Source organism: Notamacropus eugenii, chromosome 1, assembly GCF_028372415.1.
Source record: "Notamacropus eugenii isolate mMacEug1 chromosome 1, mMacEug1.pri_v2, whole genome shotgun sequence".
NCBI classification, from domain to species: Eukaryota; Metazoa; Chordata; class Mammalia; order Diprotodontia; family Macropodidae; genus Notamacropus; species Notamacropus eugenii.
In genome coordinates, this window is record NC_092872.1 from 380,583,544 (window position 1) to 380,597,068 (window position 13,525).

A 13,525-nucleotide genomic window follows, 5' to 3' on the forward strand; every position below is an offset into this window, starting at 1 on the left:
AATTTGTTACTAAAAATCAAGATGTATTTTGATGTCATAGATACAAATTGAGTTTGTTCAGAACAAAACAAAAGTTAACATAATTCAATGAGAAATTCAATAATGATTCCAGTTCTGTCCTTAATAAACTATGTAGTCTTCTCCAAAACACTTCCTTTTATTGGACTTCAGGGTCTGTATCTGTAAAATGAAGGAATTGAGCTAGGATGTCCTTTATCTGACATTTTATGTTCTAAGGCACCTTCCAACTCTAATACTTTATGTTTTATGTTCTATGGGCACTTACAGGTTTGACATTCTATGTTCCTAATTCCCTTTCACCCTGACATTTAGAATATAAAATTTATGTTCTCAAGTTATATTTTTATCACCAACATTCTACATTATCAATTCCCGTTTACTTCTGACTTTCTATAATTCTGTGATGGTGCATCTTTTCCCTTTTGTCATGGAAACTTGTATAAGAAGATAGATCTCCAGGGACATTTAAAACAGCTAGTTTTTTAAAAAAACTAAATCAACCAAAAAGCAGTTATGAAATATCTGTTATTTGTAAAACACAACAGTTTCCCTTGGGGGAAATAAAATTCTAATTTCAAGGAGCTGATATTCTATCAGGAGCAATAATATGTATATTTGTAAGTAATAAATTAAAATATGCACAAATTACATTCAAGATAATTTGAATTTAGGAGAGGCACTAGCAGTTGGGGGAATTAGCAAAGCCTCCTACAAGACTTGGGTGATGAGTCTGGTGAACATGGAAGGCTAATCTGTAATGGAGGACCAATGAAACAAACTCCAAGGAGTTCTAGGAATTCAATCATCATCTTGGCTAGCTCTTTCAGATGCTGCCTACTCCAACTTTAATAAATATATGGCTCAAAACTCTTCACAATAGGTAATCTGACTCAGAGTTTTGGCCTTAATCTTTAAGCAGGATGTCAAAGAGCACTTAAAATGACCTGACTTTTCTAGGGACTGAGGAAGTCCCTTATTAAGCAAGATGAAGGAAAGCTTGAGTAGTCTTAGTAAATTGCCTTCAAAGGACATGAAGACATCATGTGAGTGAGTGAATACTTTGACAAAGAATAAAATGAGTGATAATGTATTTGAATGGAATCAGAAGGGGTTTGTGTTAGACATGCTCTATCTTCTAGAACTTGCTGAGAACTGTGTCCCCTGGTTTGGGTGCTGTCTTTTGTGCTCGAGATGCAAAATGATATCATGATGTCAGGGTTGGGGTATAGTATGTCTAGTTATGGCTGATCAGACCAGTGAAAGGTCAGAAGATTCTACCACAGGTTGGACACAAATAGTCCATATGAACATTTGAAGTGGAGATGTCCCTAAATTTGTGCATCTCAGGTTTCTTTTGAGCTACTGAAGTTTGGCTTTATTCATAGAACACAGTGTCTTCTTTAATGCCATCCTTTGATGGCATTCTTTCCAGTACATCCTTTCCAATACTGAATGTACCTCCTTTTGTTCTTTTCTCCTCCCCCTGTACTCATTGATCCTGTTGAAGGAGTTGGGATACTCCTTTCTCCCTGTTGCCACATTCAGACTCTCTCTTTACTGTTATCACTCAACAACTCCTTTGATTTTCACCCAAACCATATCCTAATGACTATTATCTACCTCCCTCCAGGATACTCTTTTGCCTTTCTCAATTAATTTAATGTCTGTTTCATAGTCTTTCTCTCCATGCATTTCCTACCCTTGTGCTAGGGAACTACAACATGAATATTGTTGTTTTCTCAACCACTCTAACTTTTCAGTTTCTTAATATACTCAGCTCCCATGTACCTCTATGCTATGTCCTCCCATATACCTCTCTGATTATGTCTTTACCTTTTCCATCACCCATAAGTATTTTACTTTTGTGTCCATGAACTCCAAAATTCCTTTATCTCATTATCTTTCTTGTCTCTCAAATGTCTTGCTAGGAAGAAGTTATGCAATTACTCTCACTGGGTCTATTACAAATTTATGTTATCTAGTTTCAAAAGGACTCTCATTCCAGCAAGGCAAGCCTTCTATTCCTCCATAGTGGATTAGCTATCCTATGCTTATAACAATTTCTTCTCATCTTCCATAGCATCCCTTCTCAGCTGGGAACCTCACTTTGCTGAGAAAATCAAGGCTAATCCCCTTGATCCCTCTCTTCTCCCACTTTCCTAACATCATCTCCCTGATGATATCATCTTCCAATATGTCCATTTTTATTCTAGTCTCTGATGCAGAATTGAACCTTTTCCTTGACAAAGTCAACCAATGGGTTCAATTACCATCTTGATACTAACCACTCTCCAGATGATGTGTTCCAATCTGGTTCTTTCCCTGACTTCCAGTCCTGCATCACAAATAGGCTACTGGACAATTTGAACTGACTGTTCTATAGCCGAAACTCATGATATCCAAAATGGTACTCACTATCTTTACCACAAATCCATTCCTCTTACAAATTTTTATTTTAGTATTGAAGGCATCATCCTAGATTGAAACTTCAATGTTGTCCTCAATTCTTCATTCTCACTTGACTCCACATATCCAATCATCTGACAAATCTCATTTCTAGGTTTGTATCTTTTTTTATTGCTCCCCTCCACTCCCACAGCCACCATTCTAGTTTAGACCCCCATCTCTTGCTTGTATCATTTTAACTAGTTTTCTATACTAAGATCTCTTTATCTCAATCCATATTCCACAAAGTTGTCCAACTGATTTTTAAACAACATTTTTAAAGTTGTACATTTGTAATAATGTAAATATATTTGCACATTAGTCATGTTGTGAAAGAAGAAATAGAGCAAAAGGGAAAGGCCACAAAACACACACACACACACACACACACACACACACACATATAGAGAAAAAGTGAAAATAGTATTCCTCAATCTGCATTCAGACTCTGCAGCTCTTTCTCTGGAAAAAGTCTCCTTCAGGAGACTTTTTGAATTGTCTTGGATATTTGTGTTGCTGATCACTGTGTTTCTGAGAAGAGCTAAGTCTATTATAGTTAATCATTGTACACTGTTGCTGTTTCTATGTATAATGTTCTCCTGGTTCTGCTCATTTCACTCAGCATCAGTTAATGTAAGCCTTTCTGTACCTGTTCACCATTTAAAAAAATTAATTTACTTTCAGTTTTCATGTTCACTTCCACAATATTTTGAATTTCAAATTTCCTCCCCATCTCTTCCCTCCCCCCACTTCAAGGACATCATGCCTTGTGATTACCCATTCTTATCCCCTTCCCTTCTATTTTCTTGTAGGGCAAGATAGATTTCTATACCCCATTGCCTATATATCTAATTCCCTAGTTGCAAGTAAAAATGATTTTTAGCATTCATTTTTTAAAGCGTTGAGTTCCACAGTCTCTCTCTTCCACCCAGCACAACCAACCGTCATTGAGAAGGCAAGCAATTCAATATAAGTTATGCATGTGTAGTCATGTGAAACACTTCCTCAGCATGTTGTTGTGAAAGAGTAACTATATTTCCCTCTATCTTGTCCTGCCCTTCATCTATTCCTCTCTCTCCTTTGAACTGTCCCTCCACAAAAGTGTTTGCTTCTGATTACCCCTTCTGCCAATCCACCATCTTTTCTATTACCATTCCCCTTTTCCCCTTTCCCCTGCTTTCCTGTAGGATAAGAAGGATTTCCATACCCAAATGAGTGTATATGTTATGACCTCCTTAAGCCAAATGTGATGAGAATAAGGCTCACTTATTCCTTCTCACTTTCCCCTCCATTGTAAAAGCTCTTTCTGACCTCTTTTTACGTGAGATGATTTACTACATTCTACCTCTCCCTTTCTCTTTCTCCCAGTACATTCCTTTCAATGCTTAATTTTATTTTTTAGATATCCTCCCTTCATTTTCAGTTCACCCTGTGCCCTCCATCTATCTATCTGTCTGTCTGTCTATCTGTCTATCTATCTTTCTATCTATCTATCTCTTTGTCTGTCTGTCTATTATCTACCTATCTATTCACATATTCACTCACATTACTCTAATACTGAGAAAGGTCTCATGAGTTACAAATGTCATCTTTCTATGTAGGAATGTAAACAGTTCGACTTTAATAAGTACCTTGTGGTTTCTCTTTCCTGTTTACCTTTTCATGCTTCTCTTGATTCTTTTTTCTCTTTTTTCCCAAAATTGATTAATTTATTTGTTTTCAGTTTTCAATAATTGCTTCCATAAGTTCCAAATTTTCTCCCCCCTCACTCCTCCCTTCCTCCCCAAGATGACGTATAATCTTATATGGGCTCTATGCACACATTCCTGTTAAACACATTTTCACATAAGTCATGTTGCATAGAAAAATTAAAATGAATGGGAGAAACCTTCAGAGAGGGGGAAGTTAAGGTCCCCTACTAGCATAGTTTTGCTGTCTATTTCTTCCTGTAACTCCCTTAACTTCTCCTCTAAGAATCTGGATGCTTACTGCTTCTTCCCTCCCTTCTAACCACATCTTCCCTTTTCTTACCCTTTCCCCTCTTACTGCCCATAGGGAAAGCTAGATTTCTATACTTAACTATGTTATTCCCTCCTTGAACAAGATAAGATGAGAGTAAAGCTCAAACAATGCTCATTTCCCTCCCTTCCTGCCCTCTAGTGTAATATGTTATTGTGCCTCTTCATGTGATATAATTCACCCTTTTCTACCTTCTTCTTTCCTCTTCTCCCTTTGTACCCCTTAATTAGCTTTTTTTATCATCACATCAATTAATTTATACCCATAACCTCTAACTATGTATATCACTTTAAAATGTCATAATAAATAAATGATTCTCAAGATTAACAAGTATCACCCTCCCATACAGAGATGTAAATAGTTTGTCTATATTAAATAGCAAGATTTTTCTTTTTTTTTTCCTGTTTGCCTTTTTACACCACTCTTGAATCTTGTATTTGAAGATCAAATTTTCTATTGAGCTCTGGCCTTTTCTTCAGAAAGGTCTGGAAATCCCTTATTTCACTGAATATCCATCTCCTTGCCTGAAAGATTATGCTCAATTTTGCCTAGTAATTGATCCTTGCTTGTAGTCCAAACTCCTTTGCTTTATGGAATATCATATTCCAATCCCTCTGATCTTTTAATATAGACAGTGCAAGGATCTGTGCGGTCCTGACTATAATGCCTCATTATTTGAATTATTTCTTTCTGTTTTTCTTGCAATATTTTCCCCTTGAGACCACTTCATATGCCCTTTTGAGGTTTCAGATGTAGGTATAGTATCAATGTTGTCCTCTTCTGAATTTGTGTTTTGATCTTCCCTGTCCCTATAGTAAGATTCTATGATCTTTGCTTTTCTAATTTGCTTCTTGCTCATGGTGATTGCCTTTTTCCTGGCTTTTAAAGTAGATTTCTGTTTCTGGGACACAAGGAGCTTGGTCCCACATATCTTGTATTGGGAGCTAGGGGCATGATTACTAGCTTTGTATGCTGTGGCCTCTGGTTCTTTCAACTAGAAACTATATAATACTGCAGCTTGCCTGGTGATGAGCCGGGTGTGTGCCAAGACTGAGGCCAGGTGAAAATTATTTGAGTTTCCCAGGGTTACACAAGCTTCTGCTTGTGGAGTAGGATATGGGGGAGAGGTAGTCTGGCAACTAGAGGTTTCTTTCTCCCCTAGGGTTGCACTAGAACACAGGCAGGCTCAGCAGCTGGTGAACCCCATCTGGGCTGGTGTCTTCCCAATTCCCCTGGCTGTACTAAGTCATGCCTGGGGTCCTGGTGTTGGTGCTTACTGGCTTCACCTCTCTGGGGCTCAGGATCTCCTGCTAGTTTGCTGAGGTGGGACTTGCTGGGATTCTCTTGGTCCTCTTCAACCACAGCAAGAGGGACTCTTCACATCAGTCTCCCTAGCTGCCCAAGATAAAAGCCTGCTGTACCCTTTCTGATGGTTTCAATATTCATAGATTTTTTTCCTGGGGCAATATTTTCTGGGATTTTCAAGATCAACAAGGGAGGGTGGGAGCACTTACAGTTTACTCTGCCATCTTTCCTCTCAGAAGTTCAAGTAGGTGACTTTCAAACATTTAGTCTGTGGACTGATAGCACCAGGAGTGGTTAATGTTGCTGCGTCAAGCCCTGCACTCCTCTTTCAGCCAGCTCCTCCAAACTCCTGTTTTGTGCTGAGAGGTCTGGGAATCTGCACTGCTACTGTTGATTCAGAGGACTCAGGGCTGTTCCTGCTCTGCTCATGGCAGAGTTAGTGCTGGTGCAGCCTATGCACTCTCCTAGCCTGGTGTAACAGATCCTTCTATTAACTTTTTGGGCTGTCCTGGGCTGAAAATTTGTTACACTCTGTCTCCTAGTGGATTCTGTCACTCTAAAATTTGTTCAGATTCTCTTTTTAGAGGTCTCTGAAGAAATTTGTGGAAGAGCTCAGGTGAATCTCTGCTTTCACTAACTCATCTTGGCTCTGCCCCTGTTTCTCTTGATTCTTGCATTTGAAAGTCAAATTTTCTATTCATCTCTCATCTTTTCAACAAGAATACTTGGAAGTCCTCTGTTTCATTGAAGTTCTGTTTTTTTTTTCACTTGAAGTATTATTATACTCAGTTTTGCTGGGTAGGTGATTCTTGCTTTTAATTCTAGTTCCTTTGATCTTGGGAATATCATATTCCAAGTTCTCTGATCCCTTAGTGTAGAAGCTGCACTTGTGTTATCCTAGTTGTGTTTCCACAACACTTGAATTATTTCTTTCTGGCTCCTTGCAATATTTTCTTCTTGACCTGGGAACTCTGGAATTTGACTACAATGTTTCTTAGAGTTTTCCTTTTGAGATCTCTTTCAGGAAGTGATCAGTGAATTCTTTCAATTTCTATTTTTCCCTGTGGCTCTAGAATATCAGGACAGTTTTCCTTGATAATTTCTTGAAGTATGATATCTATGCTCTTTTTTTGACCATGACCTTCAGGTAGTCCAATAATTTTAAAATTATCTCTCTTGGATTCTAGGTCAGTTGTTTTTCCAATGAGATATTTCACATTATCTTCTATTTTTTCATTCTTTTTATTTTTATTTTTTAATTTCTTGATTTCTCATAAAGTCATTAATTTCCATTTGCTCCATTCTAATTTTTAGGGAATTTAGGGAAATTATTTTCTTCATTGAGTTTTTTGACTTCCTTTTCCATTTGGTCAATTATGTGTTTTAAGACATTCTTCTCCCCATTGACTTTCTGGAACCCTTTTGCCATTTGGGTTAGTCTAATTTTAGAAATGTTATTTTCTTCAGGTGTTTTTTTGGAGGGGGTCTCCTTTAGCAAGCTGTTGACTCATTTTTCATGATTTTCTTTCATCAGTCTCGTTTATCTTCTATCTTGTCATTTATCTTCTCAAGTTTTCCTCTGCTTCTCTTATTTGATTTTCAAAATCTTTTTTGAGTTCTTCCATGGCCTGAGACCAATTCATATTTTTCTTGGAGACTTTGGGTGCAGGAACTTTGACTTTGTTGTCTTCTTCTGGTTGTATGTTTTGATCTTCCTTTTCACCAGGAATATAAGTAAACACCTTTTCACCAAGAAAGTAAGATTCTATAGTCTGATTTTTCCCCCCATTTGCTCATTTTCCAAGTCAATTACTTGACTTTTGAACTCTTTGTTAAGTGGAAGGTGTGTAACCCTGTAATGGTGATTTAAAATGGGAAAATCTTTCCTATTAATTAATAAACTCATGTGATTTGTTTAAATTACATGGAGGCCTGTCACATTGCTGAGTGGATGGAACAGAACTGAGGGGAAATTGGTCAGGCTGGTCAAAGCTGGGAAGGACACAGCAAATAGACAGGCAGTCTTGTGTGTGTTTGTTTGTGGGAAGGCTCCAGCAGGGGTTGGGTGGAGGAGGCCTGGGAATGGCTTTGTCCCCTGCAATGGTAATGCATATTGACTTCTTGGTTACTATGGCTGATTTTGCTTTCTGGTTTTGGAATTTGGCTTTCTGGTGTCTGAAAAAATGTTTTTCTTCTGCCTTCTATATGGAGAGTCTGTTATACTTTGTGATTGAGAACTACACCAGCATATACATAGTCACCACCAGTGCTGTGAATATTGCCTTGGTGATACATTTGGTGTCATGAACAGGGTCATAGGGTATAAAATCTCTATTTGGAGGCAGAAGGATTTAGTGGAACAAATGAATATCCCAGGATGGGAGGAATTATGGTATTTCCCCCTAGCAAAGGAATGGGCTTAAAGCATTGTACCATGTGAAAATTGTGAAGTGATGTTACAAGAGGGAGAGCCTAGAGACTTGAAAAGGTATTTGCAAGTTATACCAATAAGACAAGGGAAAGACTTGGCTGGGATAAGTAGGAGAGTCTGGATTTTACTACTAGGATATTGTATTATGTGTGAAAGCTGAGACAAGCTGCTGAATGAAAAAAAAGTCAGATGAAGAAAGAGTTAAACAGTTTACATGGAAATTCTCAGCATTTGGATTCTCCTTTAAAAGAGTGGGTGAGGGGAGGAGGTCTCAGGTGGAAGGAAAGGCTGTTCATTTAGGCTAAGAAGAAGCAGAAGGCTGGCAAAAGAAGTGTGCATATGACCTTTGTACATACCCACCCTTGTTGCCATGATGATGACTGTCAGGACAATGCATGGGTGGAAAATGTAATTAAGTCAGAGTTGAAAAATGCAACAATATTGTAGGAGGAAACTTCTAAGGCCAAAGCTCTCCTCGTAGTAAGGTAAAAATAAGAGAACCAAGCAGGAAACACAGTGTTTAAGGAGAAAATTGAGAATTTAACTCAGAAGGAGGACATAGATATTTTCAGTCACTTCACCCAAAGGATGGGAGAATTGTTAATATCTTGGATGGTGAGAATCAGTGATGAAGGGGCCAGAGGAGTATCGATAGATGGTGTGGATTGCTTCAAATTTACAAATATGTTAGAATAGTTTTGTACAGCAAGCCTTTAGAGATTACTACATGCAAGGAGGTAACAATACAGCTAATCTATTAACTTTGGCTGCTGAAGGATGCAGTAGGCAGTATCCTACTGACTCTATGTGACCTAAAGGAGATAGATCCTAGTATTCACTTAGGGACTGTATAAAAAAGTTAAAGGAGGAGGCAATGAGGACTGGCATAATGATCAGAGATGCAGATGCATACTGTGATACCCCCTTTGCAGTTTACCATAGGAATATAATAGTGAAGACAGCTCCCCCTGCTTACAAGCACCTAGTTTTGACTCTAATAATTGGGGAAATAGGATATCCTCTTTTAGATAAATTTCCTTAAGAGAGAAGAGTAAATAGCCAGCTGATTCAAAGTCAGAATAGATTGACAAGGAAAGAATCATTTACTGCTCTGTTGAGAGCAGGGTTGATTTTGGAAGCATAGATGGTACTCCAACTAATGAACTATACAGAATGTACCAAGAAAAGGGGTTTGATACTAGACAGAATAGAAAAGTAAGAACTTTCCCTATAGATCCTCCTGAACCTTTGTATCCAAGTTCATCACACCTTCAGGGAGAATAGGAAATTGGCTGAGCTTCAGCTCAGATTAAAGAAATACACAGATAGGATTACAGACCTCATATCAATTTGGCCACATATTGGAAAAATGGATCAAATATGTAACTAGGGCATTAATAGACACTAGGAAGAAGTCTCTCTTATATATGGAAACCCTGATAAGTTTAAACATGGAACTCCTATCAACATCACAGGACAGGGAGGGGCTGAAATAATGATGAAAATTAGACAGTTTCCTAAGAAAGAATATACCATGGTAATTATATTCATTCCTGAGTACATCATTGAAGCAGATATATTGAGAGATATGACTCTAAATTTACCTGAGGCAAGATACCAATTTGCAGTAAAGAAGATAGGAATTAATGAAGTTTTAGTGGGTAAAATAAAAATAAACCCAATCACTTTACCTGAACCTTTTAAAGTAATTACTTCAAAGCAGTGTTGTGTGTCAGGTGGGAGAGATGAAATTACCAATGCTATAAAGGAATATATTGAGGCAGGAGTGTTAGTTTCTACAGTCACTCGATGGAGTAGTCCTATTTGACCATTACAAAAGTCAGATGAGATATGGAGGATAATAGTGGATTATCGACTATTAAATAAGACAACTCCTCCCTTGTAAGCTGCTGTTTCTGATACTGTTATCTTAATAGAAAGGATTCAGAGATATGATGGGACTTGGTATGCAGTTGTTGATTTTGCCAATGCTTTCTTTGCTATTCCAATAGATTCTAAACAATAGAACCAATTTGCTTTCATTTGGCAGGACCAAGAATATATTTTTACATGCTTGCCACAAGGATATCTGCATAGCCTCACTATTTGTCATAGAATTGTGACTGAACATTTAGATGAATTACAGTTACCCGGTATAGAGCTTACCCACTACATAAATAATGTTATGATAGAGGGGAAGAATGTAAAAGAAGTAGAGAAGAGGTTGATGCTTTTAATTGAGCATATGAAAAGCAAAGGGTGGGAAATTAGCCCCGCAAAGATTCAAGGACCAGTTCAAACCATAAAATTTTTGGATATACAATGGAATCAAGGGCTGCAAGGTTCTCCTGCAAGTCTGACAAAAGATTCAGGATTTTTACTATCCCAGGTCCAAAAGTTTATGGGACTATTTGAATATTGGCAACATCATGTACCATATCTAGGACAAATTTTGAAACCCTTATATAAAATTACTAGGAAAGAATATGAATATGACTGGGGACTTGAGCAGAGTAAAGCTTTTGAAGAAGCAAAGGTCACTATACAGTTGACCCTAGATTTATGGCCTATGCAAAGTGACCTGGAGGAATTACAAGTGATTGTACAGGATGAATATGCAAATTGGAGTTTATGGCAAAAACAAGAAAGTTGAAATGTGCCCTTAGGATTTTGGTCTAGAAAACTCCCTTCATCTCGAATTCAACATACCCCTTCCGAAAAGCAGTTGTTAGCTGCATATTGGGCGATGGCAGAGACCGAACAACTGACTTTGGGGCATGAAGTAATATTAAGGCCTTGAAACCCAATTATGTCCTGGGTAATGAGTACCCCAGCTCTTCACAGAATTGGACATGCTCAAGAGGCTAGCATAATTAAATGGAAATGTTATATTCAAAATAGATCTGAAGCAGTCAAAAGTGGAGTTGCTACTTTACATGAATTTATAGCAAATATAGATACTGAGGGAAATGATATACCCCCTGAACCAAAGCAACAGTTGGTACAGTCCTTGGTGAAATGGAATAAGGGATATGATGGATTAACTGAAGAACAAAAGACATGTATGATTTACTGATGGGACAGCAAAATATTTGGTTCACAAAAGACAATAGAAAGTGATAGCCTATAACCTGTATACTAGGCAGACTTTGGAAAGTACTGGGTCAGATGGAAGTAATCAATATGCTGAACTTATTGGAATTACATCAAGCTATCAAAACAGAACAAGGAGGACAGTATTACATATTCACTGATTCATGGGTGGTAGCTAATGAGTTAGCTACATGGATGCCCATGTGGAAAAATCTAAATTGGGAAATTCATGGCAAACCAGTATAGGGCAAAGAATTATAGGAAGATATATGGGACACGTCTTTGGTTACTAATTTGTCAATTTTTCATGTAGATGCTCATGTGACCCTCACCATGCCAGAACATGAGTACTATGCACAAAATGATTGCTACTCAACATATTATCTCTATTCTGACTGATGATATGGTACTAGTGAAATCCATCAAACAACCAGCCATTTAGGGGTCCATGCCACACACCAGCACAAGACTGAAGTATTAGTGTCTTTTATTCATTGCTAAAGCAAGTAGCAGAGGAATGTTATATATGTCAGTTGGAAAAGGAATGAACTATTCCTTGGGGAGTAACTGGAGAGATATCAAGGTGAAAAGTACCAACCCAAATTTGTCAGATAGATAATATTTGACTCCTACCCCAAGATAAAGAGTGCAAATTTATATGTACTTGTGTTGACATCTATTCAAGTGTGCTGGTAACTTGTCCCTATAAGAATGCAACCCAGAAAAACACCTGTAAAAGTCTATATTATGAAAGCCCAATGAAGATCCAAAATGACAATGAGTTACATTTCAAAGATAATGAAATGAAGAGATATTGTATATTAAACAGCATAGAATGGATATATCATATTCCATACTATCCACAAGCTTCAGGGTTAATGGGAAGAATGAATAGATTATTGAAGGAACAGTTAAGGAAGTTAAGTTCTAATAATTGTTATCAACATTGGAAAGATAATTTGTTCACTGCTTTGTGTAATTTTAATAATCGATCATTAGGAGGAAGTACAACAGCAGCCAGAATGATGACCCCCAAATCTGCAAGTTAGAAAACAACAAACACATAAGATCCCAAATATTGGATATTAGACTGTGAAGACAGATGTCCCAGTACCATATCCCAGGACATCTGGTTCAGCTGGATGTGATTTACATTGTTTAGAGGACTTTACATTAGATAGAAAAGAAATAAGAAAAATATCTATTGGAATATGTATGAGAATGACCCAAAATAATTTTGGATGGATATCCAAGGAATATGTGTATTGACTGGAGTGATAGATTCTAGTTATTAAGGAGAAATTATTGTGACATTCCAAAATTTAGGTAAAGAACCCAAACAGTTTTGTAAAAATGGTAGAATAGTTCCAGTAATTATTATTCCTTATGAAAGAATACTCCTTGTGGAAACTGAACCGCCTTCTGAAATAACTAACAGAGGAACTGAAGGACTGGATTCTACTGATAGAATAAAATTGAGAACCAAAGTATGGATAAAACAGAAGCTAGAAGATGTTCCAAAGCCTGCAGAAATTATAGCACATGGGAAAGATAATACTGTATTTAGGAGAAGACGATTACCACATTGTACCCTTAACTCATATATGCTACCACGAATGAGGCTATGATAGTGGGTTCATGGACTCCAGAAGCATGGATGTCCCTATATCTACCCTCTTTCTGGTTATTGTCTCCTTGTTTCTTTTTGGCTTTTCCTCTGTTAAACTCGTAGCTAGATTTGTTTTCAACAGGCTTAATACCCTCCACCTGCAGATGCCTGATTGCTTAAGCCTAATACCACCCCTTGTCCACAATTATGTTGTGTCACCCCTGGACATGGTGTTGACTGAGCTCCAGATGCCAGCTAAAGAATTGACATCTCAAATAGGACCTCTTGGGGCAGGGACAGCTCTACGTCCAATCTCAGCAGGAAGTAGATATTGAAGAAGAGACCTTCATCCCTTACCCCAAAATTCTGGGAGCCATTCATTTGAGGGGGAATGATGGAGACTTGTGCTCAAGCCCCACCCTAAGGTATTGTTTTATGTGCTTATTCTGTGGGATCCCTTTTATATTGTTTTAAGGTTCTGCTGATACCAGTTGCCTAAGATATTGTTTTATATGCTTATTTTCTTCTATCCCTGTTACAATTCTGTTCATACCAGTTGCCCCACTGACCTATGTAATGAATATGAAAGATCCAGGAGCCAA